This window comes from Tenrec ecaudatus, chromosome 17 (assembly GCF_050624435.1).
Source record: "Tenrec ecaudatus isolate mTenEca1 chromosome 17, mTenEca1.hap1, whole genome shotgun sequence".
NCBI lineage: Eukaryota > Metazoa > Chordata > Mammalia > Afrosoricida > Tenrecidae > Tenrec > Tenrec ecaudatus.
Window position 1 is genome coordinate 77,100,137 of NC_134546.1, and position 11,273 is coordinate 77,111,409.

The window sequence follows — 11,273 nt, forward strand, 5'->3', positions numbered from 1 at the left end:
AACGATGCTCACAAATTTCAATCTCTCATGGGGACATCCCAGAAATAATAATACCCAAACCAGGCACTTCTTCCTCTTTATTCTGTGCTGCTATTGACACCCAATTTACAGGCTTGTGAGAGAATACAATGTGAGTAATACATAACCTGTAGGTCCAGATGCTGTTACTGTTCTGTCCCTCTTCTTAACACAAAGTCCCCAATCCTGTTAACAGTGCCCTTACTGAGTGATGGAAAACGTGCTTATACCATGGCCAATAAATCAAAAACTCTTAATTTCCAGACATGTGAGTAAAAGATGACTTTATAATAAAGAGATTGGACAATCAAATATACATGCCAAAAGAAGGGGGGGGGGGAAAGCTGGATGCCTACCTGACAGCATACAGAACTATCAATTCCTTATTGCGTGACTCTCAAGGTAAATGAAAAATCAGTGAACTTCTAAGATGATTATGTTAATTAAAGCATCTGGAAACATTTTAAATGGGCTATATAAGAAGCTATTATAAACTGAAAGTGAATTTCTAGAGGAACTATACACATTGTACAATCACTTTAGAAACACTTTAAAACTCACCATCATGTAGAGTTAGATGTATCAGAACCCAATAGGTCACAATAAAACTGCTGCACAGAGTTTCTGACAGTCTAAAGCCATGACAGGCAGGTAGTGGGTTTGTACCTCTGACCATGAGGTTAGCAGTCCAACTCTAAATACATGTCTAAACCAGGGATCCAAAATAAACACTTATGTATCATATTAGATTGAAACTTTATTTAGTGGGAAATGAAGTAAGAAGTATGCACCCAACACCCTAATGAGTGCACTTTTCAATCCCAAGGTAAACAATGCTTTTAGTGTAGCATTATTTGTAGTACCTAATGTAGTTTGCTAGTCGGCCTATACAAGTATACAGTCTTTCTAGCTATGGCCCCTTAACTCCTTTCAAATATTTACGTGGGTTTGTTGCCCGCCAATGTGAATGAAGCAAAGGAGCCCTGGTGGCATAGTGGTTACTGTTGGGCTACTAACCCCAAGGTCAGCAGTTGGAAACTCGAAAGAAAGATGGTGCTTTCTTCTCCCAAGAGTGACACGGCTCTCTAATCTGATAAAAAGATACAGACTTTGAAACTCACAGGGCAGTTCTACCCTGTCCTATAAGCTCTCTATGAGTCAGTGCTAACTCGATAGCACTGAGTTTGGGTTTTTGGTTTAAGAGGATTGGGCAGCTTGCCCAACAATACATTGGTACCCTTGTGGCTACACAAATAAGATGTCTGAAAACCTAACATGGGAATTAGTCACACTGGGCATCACATTCGGTTTAATTGAGCCATTTCAGAAACAGAAACTGGGATCTCACTACCATCAAAGAAGAAGAGCCTGGATCCAAGATTCTTTTTTGGGGGGTTGGGAAGAAATAGTTTTAATTGTTGTTCAGAAATATCCCCCAAGGTCTTCCAGGCATGATCTCTGCACACATCGGGAGCATCGGGCAAGAGTGCAGGCCCACCAGCCAGCTAACCTGAGGATTGCCTGGCAAGCACACTCCAGTCCTGGCTCATCTCCAGCGAGTCTGTCAGGTCCATCAGAGTACTCCCCAGGGTATTATAGCTGTCCTTAAAGCTCGTCAATTCGAGGAAATGCTTGGCAGGTTTACTCTTCTGACTGGAAGGTAGGTGGGGAGACTTCAGGAGATTGGGTAAGGTCTCTGGCTGCTGACTGGTGGGGTCACTGAGAGCTCCCACTTCTTGCTTTGACCACAGTGGCCAGCTCAGTCAGGGCCTCCTGATAATGCAGGGACTCACTCTGGACAAAAGACCCCTGTCCCACAGCTGACTGTCTCATAGTCATGCAGCAGGGTATCAATGAGGGCCTTGCACACATCCTTGAAAGGAGTAGTCTTGTTACAAAGATCAACCAGGTAGGAATGGAAATTTCTGCCCTTTAGGGAATGGGGACGCTGACCTTCACTGTGAAATGGGATCTCAGAGGCAGGAATGGCGTGCAGAGTTATCTCTTGGACAGACAGTTGCAGCACTTTTTATTTCCCTGGGTTTCCAGCTGTGGTAGCCTGGCATCATCATCTGCAAGGAGCCGGGGTTCCTACTTGCAATCCAGAACTCTGAATAGTTGAATATCAATCTCTTCTTTCAGATCCTTGGGGGCATTGTGTCCCACAGGGACTTGAGGGCCCCTCCGAGATTTCATTGCAAAATGCATGATTTGCCTTTACACAAAAATAAATACCAGTACAAACAGCAGGTTCCCGTAGGCCATTGCCAGCACGATATTCACCCCGGACAGCCAGTCACTACTGGACGCCATGGCCTTCCCACCCTACACAGAGCTGTTCTGATTTACCCCATTGCCTTGACTCATCAGCCCGGGTTCGTCTGCGTTTCTTGGAGCTCCCCGGTCATTTCCTTATGGGGGGAAGACTAAGTGAGAAAACATGGCGGCTTGCAGGGATGGGGGGGGACACATCCTAGATTCTTTTATTGAAAATTTTCAATCCAAAAGACAGAGAGCTATGATACAAGAGAGAAAGCGATGGGAAGGAGCAGCAACAGAGACATGGTGGTAGCAAAACAAAGAGACTGAGAGAGAACAATGAGATTAGAGGTCACACAACAAAAGAGCTCAGTGCCTTTGGGCAGGAAGTTAGTAGGTGAAGTAGTGTACATCTGAGTACCTCTCTTGGGAACTAGACTGGCCAACCCACACAGAGCTGAGTGCATTTGTTCTGGGGCTAAGGGGCGGAGCGACCATTTATCTGCAGTGCTAAAAGAACTTTGTAACATTTGCTCATTTAAGACAGAGACCAGGAGGCTGCAGAGTCTGACCTTACCTGCAGGTATGTCTGTCAAGATTCTGTCCGAAAGGAGAACTGTACCTTGAGTCATTTATGACCCTAAATTGTGTGCTAGGGTAGAAAAGTAAACCCTATGTCAAATATAATTTAAGGAGATCATTTATTATACTTTGAAGATAACAAAAGGCACACGCACGCATGCACGCACGTGCACACACACGCACACACACCATATATTTAAGGGAGGCCAATAGCATGAAGTCAAAATAACAACTGAGGATTCAGTCGGGACCCTGAATAAACAGGACATAGAACAAAAGACATTGTACGGATCATGATTGGTGGCAGATTAATAAATCACATGTACAGATGGGACTACAGCAACAGGAATGGGACCATGATTAGGACATGCGCATTATTAAAGGGACTTACAAGATAGGTCTAGGGCCTTTACACAAAGCAAGTCAAGGCAAGACTCATGACAATGGCCCCCGGTTTGTCCTCAGGAAGCTGATCTCCATCAAGGATACACCTAGGCAGGCAAGTGGAGAGGGTCTGGCTGGAAATGAATGCAGGCGATCTACTTCAAAGGCATTTCCCCCAGGGGAAGATGACCTAGCTGCTTGGTTAATGATCAGATAGAATTTAATGGAGGCTTAATCAGATTAGGGACACAGCAAATAGACATTGAGTTGTCACTGTCATCAGCAACTCAAACCTAAAACACAACTCACTGCCATCGAGTGGATTCTAATTATAGCAACCCTTGAGGAGAAGATGAACTGCTGTTTGCTCACCCTGTTTGGAGTCTGGTGAATGGATTTGGTTCACAAACCAGTCAGAAGTTGAAATCCTCTCTGGTGATACTTCAATGTGCAAGACAGTAGTAACAGATTTCTAGCTCCCTAGATTGGCTCATATTTCTCTGTGGCAAATCATTGATCTGAAACAGAAGAGGAGTCAATGTTGAGAAAGACATGGCAGATTCTTAGCCTGTACTCCGCGTACTAAGTAGTGACCGCCCCCACACCCTGGGATCAAACCATGCTCCAATCTGTGGGTGTTTGCATTAAACAGAGTCCACTCTAACTTTACAGAGCAATTTTACTAATTTCTCAAATATCCTTTTAAACTTTGGATCCACATTCTATATATACAATATTTATTTTCAGAATTAAATGGAAGTATTTAAAACCTCAAAATTCTCAAGCTCCATTGAAACTAAATATCTTCATTTCACCAGCAATCTAACTGAAGAAATGAGTATTTTATGAAGAACACTCTTTACTAACCTGTACTGCACCTCAGACCACAGCCCTTGATGTATTTGGCTAAAGTGATCCAGCTGAATCGTGCTCACATATGCCACTCAAATCCCTGCTGAGCTTTTCATCAAGTTTAACCCGCCCCAATCCCCTTGCATCCTGTGTATTCTTTACAATATCTACTGTGTGTGAAGAAATGTCTACCATTGGGTAACCCATTTATGCACAATAGTGAGGTAAGTAGAGAAACTTGCTGTAGATGTGGCCTACAAGAAACATAGGGACACCAATAGGACAACCCAGAGGTACCTTGGCCAACACAGAGATATCCTAAACAAGAAAATAAGCCAGGGGAAACCTTATTTGCTACTCTTTTAAGCTCTTGTGATAATGGTTGTCCATTTTTAAAGCCTTTTAGAAAGACTGCAGCCTACAGTAAAGGAATGGCAAAGGGTAGGTAGATGGATGCCAAGATCCAAGGTAAAGGCAGAAGCTTAAAAGAATAAGACAGATCCAGAAAAGAGATGACTGATCAATTATTTTTTCATCTTTGCCTAGATGCTGAATTCCAAGCTCTAGGTAATGCTGACAGATGTCAAACAACACAAACTGTAGGAGAGGGTATATTGGCTTGGATTTTGGCTGTCCCATGTATAGTCTTATTCTCCAAGGAAGAAGGGGGAAAGCTAGTGCATAGGCTTCAGCTTGTGAAACATGCTCCAAGCAGAACTAGTTTGGCAGGAAAACAAAATGAATGTACTGAGAAGAGGCTACGGTGTGATAAAATAGGGAGGGAGTAGCCTGAGTGGCTAGTCGGACATCACTGACACTGCCCTTTTGCAGCCCACAGGGTGTTTCTGAAGGAGAGATGTGTGAGGTTGCAGTTATAGGATAAAGGGTGCAGACTAGTGCTCCTCTGAAATGAATCAGCAAGTCAAGCAACTATAGAAAAGCACAGTTGTTTTAGGCTCTCTCATGTATACCAGTCATCAAGCATACCTTGAATATAAAGCTATCCATTCCACCGGGTCTTAAGGACAGGCTACAACTCAGGGTTCTTAAATTGGTTGGCTGCAGAGTAAGGTTGGCTTCCATGCCCCACCTTTAGCAACATTCTTAATCTAAACTTGACTAAATTTTAATTCCTTTCAGAAATACTGATAGCTTATGCAAAAGACACCAAAAAAACCTGAATGGTGATAATAACCGTCAAGAGATCAAAAGATACAAGAGGACTTACGTTGAGGACTAGGTTTACCTCACCCACATCATGGTATTGTCAATAGCCTCATATGTATTGGAAGTTGAATATTGCATAAGAAAGACTGAAGAAGAATCGATTTGTTTGAATTATAATGCTGGCAGAGAATGCTGTAATAACATTGGTCTCCAAAGCACAAACAAGTCTGTCTTAGAAGAAGGAAGCTCAGAGAGCTAGTTAAAGGTAAAGATGGCGAGAGTTCATATTACATACTCTGGACAATGTTGTCAGAGGGAGCAGTCCCTGGAGAAGGATAGTGTATGTGGTAAAGTAGAAGGGCAGGGAAAAATAGGAATCCCCAAATAAATGGACTGACATCGTGATGGCAACAATGGGTTCATCCTAAATTGTGAGTATGGCAGCCGAGAGGGCAGTGTTTCCTTCTGTTGTCTACTAGGTCTCTATGATGTGGAATCAACTCACTGATATCTAACAACAACAACCTCAGAATCCACTAATCAGTACCCAAGACATGCACAAAATACCAGTGTGTTAGTTATGTTTACAAAAGTTATTTCCATGGTAACGGATGCCAAACCTTTCATGAAACATTTGCTGGAACATACGCTCTCTTATTAAAAAGAAGGAAATGTAAAAAAAGAAAATAAACAAAAAGAAAATGATTAGGGCAAAGAATGTACAGATGTGCTTTATACAATGTATACATACATATGTATATGTATGGATTGTGATGAATTATTCAGGGCTCATGAGGGAGGGGGAGCGGTGAGGGAGGGGAAAAACAAAAAGAGGACCTGATGCAGAGGGCTTAAGTCGAAAGCAAATGCTTTGAGAGGGGTTAGGGCAAAGAATGTACAGATGTGCTTTATACATTTGATGTATGTATATGTATGGATTGTGATAAGAGTTGTATGAGCCCCTAATAAAATGTTTTTAAAAAAAGAGGGAATGGGTTTCCTGTGTGTGAGTGTATAACAAAGCCATGACAAAATCACTGAGAAATTCCTGAGCCTTTTTGATTTACACAATTCTCCTGGAGATGAACTGAAGGAAATTCTCTAAGATCCACCCAGCAGGTCTTATGACAGAGTATTTCCCAAACTTGGGCTCAAGTGTGAGGGCAGCAGAAAGTCACTCAGGTGTGAGTGCCTATTTGTCTATCAAGAGTAGTGTAAATCATTTATCCCTCTACACTGAGGAGTCAGCTACAAGTCCAGAAGATCCAGCCAGAGCAAGTTATCTATGAGAGTTGCATGGGATTCAGGATACTCAAAAGGTCACTGAATCACTGAATCAAAATTAAATTCCATGAGAAATTTCAAGGCTAACTGTAAGATGGATTAAAGTTGAAAATTCTGGTAGCTAGATATCAGAGTATTCAAACAATATGAATAAACACTTTATGTTTTGTTACTTAAGTTCAAGTTATTGGGTACAAACATAACAATGGTTGTGAGAGTACATTACTAACATTTTCTTTAAACGTTTTATTAGGGGATCATACAACTCTTATCACAATCTATACATACATTATTTGTAATAGAGCACATCTGTACATTCATTGCCCTCATCATTTTCAAAGCATTTGCTCTCCACTTAAGCCCTTTGCATCAGGTCCTTTTTCCCCCTCCCTCCCCACACCCACCTCCCTCATGAGCCCTTGATAATTTATAAATGATTATTTTGTCATATCTTGCCCTGTCAGACATCTCCCCTTTTCTGTTGTCCGTCTGCCGGGGAGGAGGTCACATGTAGATCCTTGTAATTGGTTCCGTCTCTCTAACCCACTCTCCCTCTACCCTCCCAGTATCGCCACTCACACCCCTGGTCCTGAAGGTATCCTCCACCCTGGATTCCCTGTGCCTCCAGCTCCTATCTGCACCAGTGCACATCCTCTGCTCTATCCAAACTTGCAAGGTAGAATTCAGATCATGATAGTGGGGGTCGGGGGGGAAGCATTTAGGAACTAGAGGAAAGCTATATTCTTCATGGATACTACATCACACCCTGACTGACTCATCTCCTCCCCTAGACCCCTCTGCAAGGGGATATCCACTCTGCACTTCCCTTCATTCACTATGGTAAGATTTTTTGTTCTGATGATGCTTTAAACCTGATCTTTCGACACCTTGTGATCGCACAGCCTGGTGTGCTTCTTCCATGTGGGTTTTGTTGCTTCTGAACTAGATGGCCGCTTGTTTACCTTCAAGCCTTTAAGACCCCAGACACTATCTCCTTTGACAGCCGGGCACCATCAGCTCTCCTCTCCACATTTGCTTATGCACCCGTTTGTCCTCAGTGATCGTATTATGGAAGTGTACACCCAATGATATGATTTTTTTGTTCTTTGATGCCTGGTAACTGATTGCTTCAGAACCAAGTGATCACACAGGCGGCGTCTTCTTCCATGTGGGCTTTGTTGCTTCTGAGCTAGATAGCCGCTTCTTTATCGTCAAGCCTTTAAAACTCCAGACGCTATCTCTTTTGATAGCCGGCACCTAAGCTTTCTTTACCACATTTGCTTGTTCACCCGCTTTGTCTGCAGCGGTTGTGTCAGGAGGGTGAGCATCATAGAATGTCAATTTAATAGAAGTATTCTTACATTGAGGGAGTACTTGATTAGAGGCCCAATGTCCTTCCGCCACTTTAATCCTAAACCTATAAATATAGGCACATAGATCTATTTCCCCATCCTCATATACATTTGCATATGTACATGTCTTTGTCTTGACCTCTATAAATACCCTTTGCCTCCCAGCTCTTTCCTCTATTTCTCTTGACTTTCCTCTAGTCCCACTATCATGCTCAGTACCTACCTGGGTTTCAGCAATATCTCTTCGCTACATTATGCTTGATCATGCCCTACCAGGTCTGCCACAACCACCTTACCACCAAATTGGATCAATTGTTCCCTTGTCCCTGGGTTTGTTAACACCACTTCCTTACCCCCCACCTCCCCCTATCCCATTTTCCCAAGAACTATCAGTCCCGTTGTTTTTCCTCCAGTTTGTTCATCCAACCTATCTTATTTAGACAGACGTGCGGAGATAATAACATGCAAAAAACAAGACACAGCAAAACCAAGCAACAATATACAATAACACAACAACAACAAACCACTGAAAAAGAACAAAATAAAATACAACAAGAAAGAACAGCTTGTAGTTAGTTCAAGGATCTTTTGTTGGTACTAACATTTTCGATGAGAAAAGTAATAACCTGATACCAAGGTAAGATGATACTTCAAGAAAACTGTAGACCAATATTGGAAATGGATCTACTTGAAAAAGTTCTAAAATGATTGGGAACTGAGTCAGACAACACTTTAAAATAAATATATACCGTGATTAATTGAAATCTGTCCTAGTATTGATTTAACATAAAATAAGCACTGTAATATACCAATTAATGTAAATATATATTTTTACATTACAAAAAATTGATAATTATCAATTATTTAAATAGACACAAAACATACTAAACAAAGTCAAACACTTTTAATGTTCAGGAAAAGAAACCTTTACAAATCTAACATAAAATAAATATAGTTCGATATGTTAATATGCTAATAAACATTCCTTTAAAAAAAAAGGTCAAAATGTCAGACTTAGAGGAAAGAAAAAAACATCACCCTACCTCAGAAAAATTACAAAAATATCCACTTTCACCACTGATATTAAAAATTGACTGTACAGTAAGATTACAACAATCAGAATAAGATTTATGATTTTTTTAGGGATGAGGCTGCCAAAGATTAATAAAAATTTCTCTAATCATAAATTAATGATTATATGCATGAAATATTCAAAATATGCCATAAATAGGTAATAAATATAAAAACGCTGTAGGCTACATTTCAATGCACAAAAATAACTTTTGGTACTTAATTCACAAATCATTAACTGCTAAACAACAGCTGTCAAACATTAACCCTTATACCTTAACATGCTAAGCATCCGTACAATACACTGATAATCTCCTCAAACACTGAAACCCTAACTACCTGAAAAGCCCCTCACCATCCAGAATGGCTATCAACACCCTGAGCATTCCCTGATAGTGACCACCAACTTATTAAAAAAAATTAGCCTAATTCATTTATCCCAATTTTTAAACTCAGGAAGACAACTTAGACTATATTCTATAACCTTAATCCTAAATTTATAACCCAAAGTCTCAAATTGAGAAACCAACTTCCAAAACAGTACTGTTCAAACAATAACTATACATCTTTATATCATAATACATAAACCCTAAGTAACTCAAAACGTAAGAGGTTAGGCAGAAAACATTGTAAACATAAAGCCCTTTCATCTGTCCACTAACATCTAACTCCTGACACTTAGGTTCCATTTTTGTCCATTGGCTCTTGTTCTTGATCCAGGATCATTAATCCCAGGACCTAGATTCCCATCATAAGTACAGACTCTGACTCTAGCACTCTGAAACCCTACACTGAACCCAAATCTAACCCATCAAGAAACTCACATTGTCCCACATGGAAGCAGCACACCAACATGTGTGATCATGAAGGGCCGAGGAGACCAGGTTTCAAGCACCAAAGGCGGGTGAAAAAAAAAATCATATCATCGTGAATGAGGGGAGGGCATGATGGTGAGCCAATGCCCATCTATGGATAACTGGACATCCCTTGCAGAGGGGTAGTAGGGAGGAGATGAGTCACTCAAGGTTCAGTGTAGCAATAATAAAGCTCCCAACCTTCCTCTAGTTTTTAAATGCTTCCTCCCCCCAACTAGCATGATCCCAATTCTATCTTACAAACCTGGTTAGACCAGAGGATGCACAGCGGTACAGATGATATATGGAAACACAGGGAATCTAGGACAGATGAACCCGTCAGGGCCAACGGTGAGAGCGGCGATACCGGGAGGGAAGGGGGGGTTAGAAAGGGGGAACTGTTCACAGGGATATACATATAATCTCCTCTGTGGGGGATAGGCAACAGAAAAGTGGGGGAAGGGAGTTGCCAGGCAGTGTAAGATAAGATAAAATAATAATTTAAATTATTAAGGGTTCATGAAGAAGGGGGGAGGGAGGGGGAGGGAAAGGAGCACAATGAGGAGCTGATTCCAGGAACCCAAGCGGAAGGCAAATTTTGAGAATGATGAGGGCAACTAATGTATAGTGTGCTTTACACAATTGATGTATGTATGGATTGTGATAAGTATTGTATGAGCCCCAATAAAATGATTTTTTAAAAAAGAAACTCACATTGCTAATTACGTATGTGGAGCTGTCTTCTCTGTGTCTTTACCTAAATGTAAGGAACTAAGGTAGGTAGATAGATAAAACCAGGAACCACAGGCACATTTTCAGTAAACTATTCAATCATGAATAGTTTCTGATTAGCAGCATCTGATTCATGATAGTTGACAAAATAAAGTGGTTCATAAATGTTCATGTGATAAACAACATCATGTCCATATCATAGGTCTCTTGTGGATCTTCCTTTTACTGTGTCCTAGCTTCAAGGAGACTTCTCTGCTATTAGACATACGCAGGGATGTGTTAACCAATAAGCAAGGTGCCTGCGGGTTCAGTTGTTCTGATTTACTAATTTGTAAATTCCAATTTCATCTGGTTTCTTCCTCAAAGATGTAGTGAAACACATGTTAAATAAGGTATATTAATTACTGGTTATTCTGTCATCGACCCCTTCCCTCCCCTCATATCCAAGGGACACTCAGGTCATGAGATATACAGGGGGCAGAAAATTAAAAGTACATACATTTGAACCATTGTATCCATATTTTCAAAACTAACATTGGCCTTTTACTCAGACCTAGGTGCAGAGAATGATTTTTTGTATCCCTCAACCAGTGTGCGCTGAGAACTCTAAAATATTTGATGTGACTTCCCAACATGATCGCTGAAGACAGAAGTGTGCATAAGCAAATGTGGTAAAGAAAGCTGATGGTGCCCAGCTATCAAAAAGATATAGCGTCTG

The 11,273-nt window shown here is 41.1% G+C and overlaps 1 pseudogene; it reads right to left on the reverse strand.

The window, feature by feature from the left end:
• Positions 1 to 1,523: 1,523 nt before the first annotated feature.
• On the reverse strand, positions 1,524 to 2,331 carry LOC142430521 (protein C1orf43 homolog pseudogene; annotated as a pseudogene).
• Between the last annotated feature and the right edge of the window lie 8,942 nt (positions 2,332 to 11,273).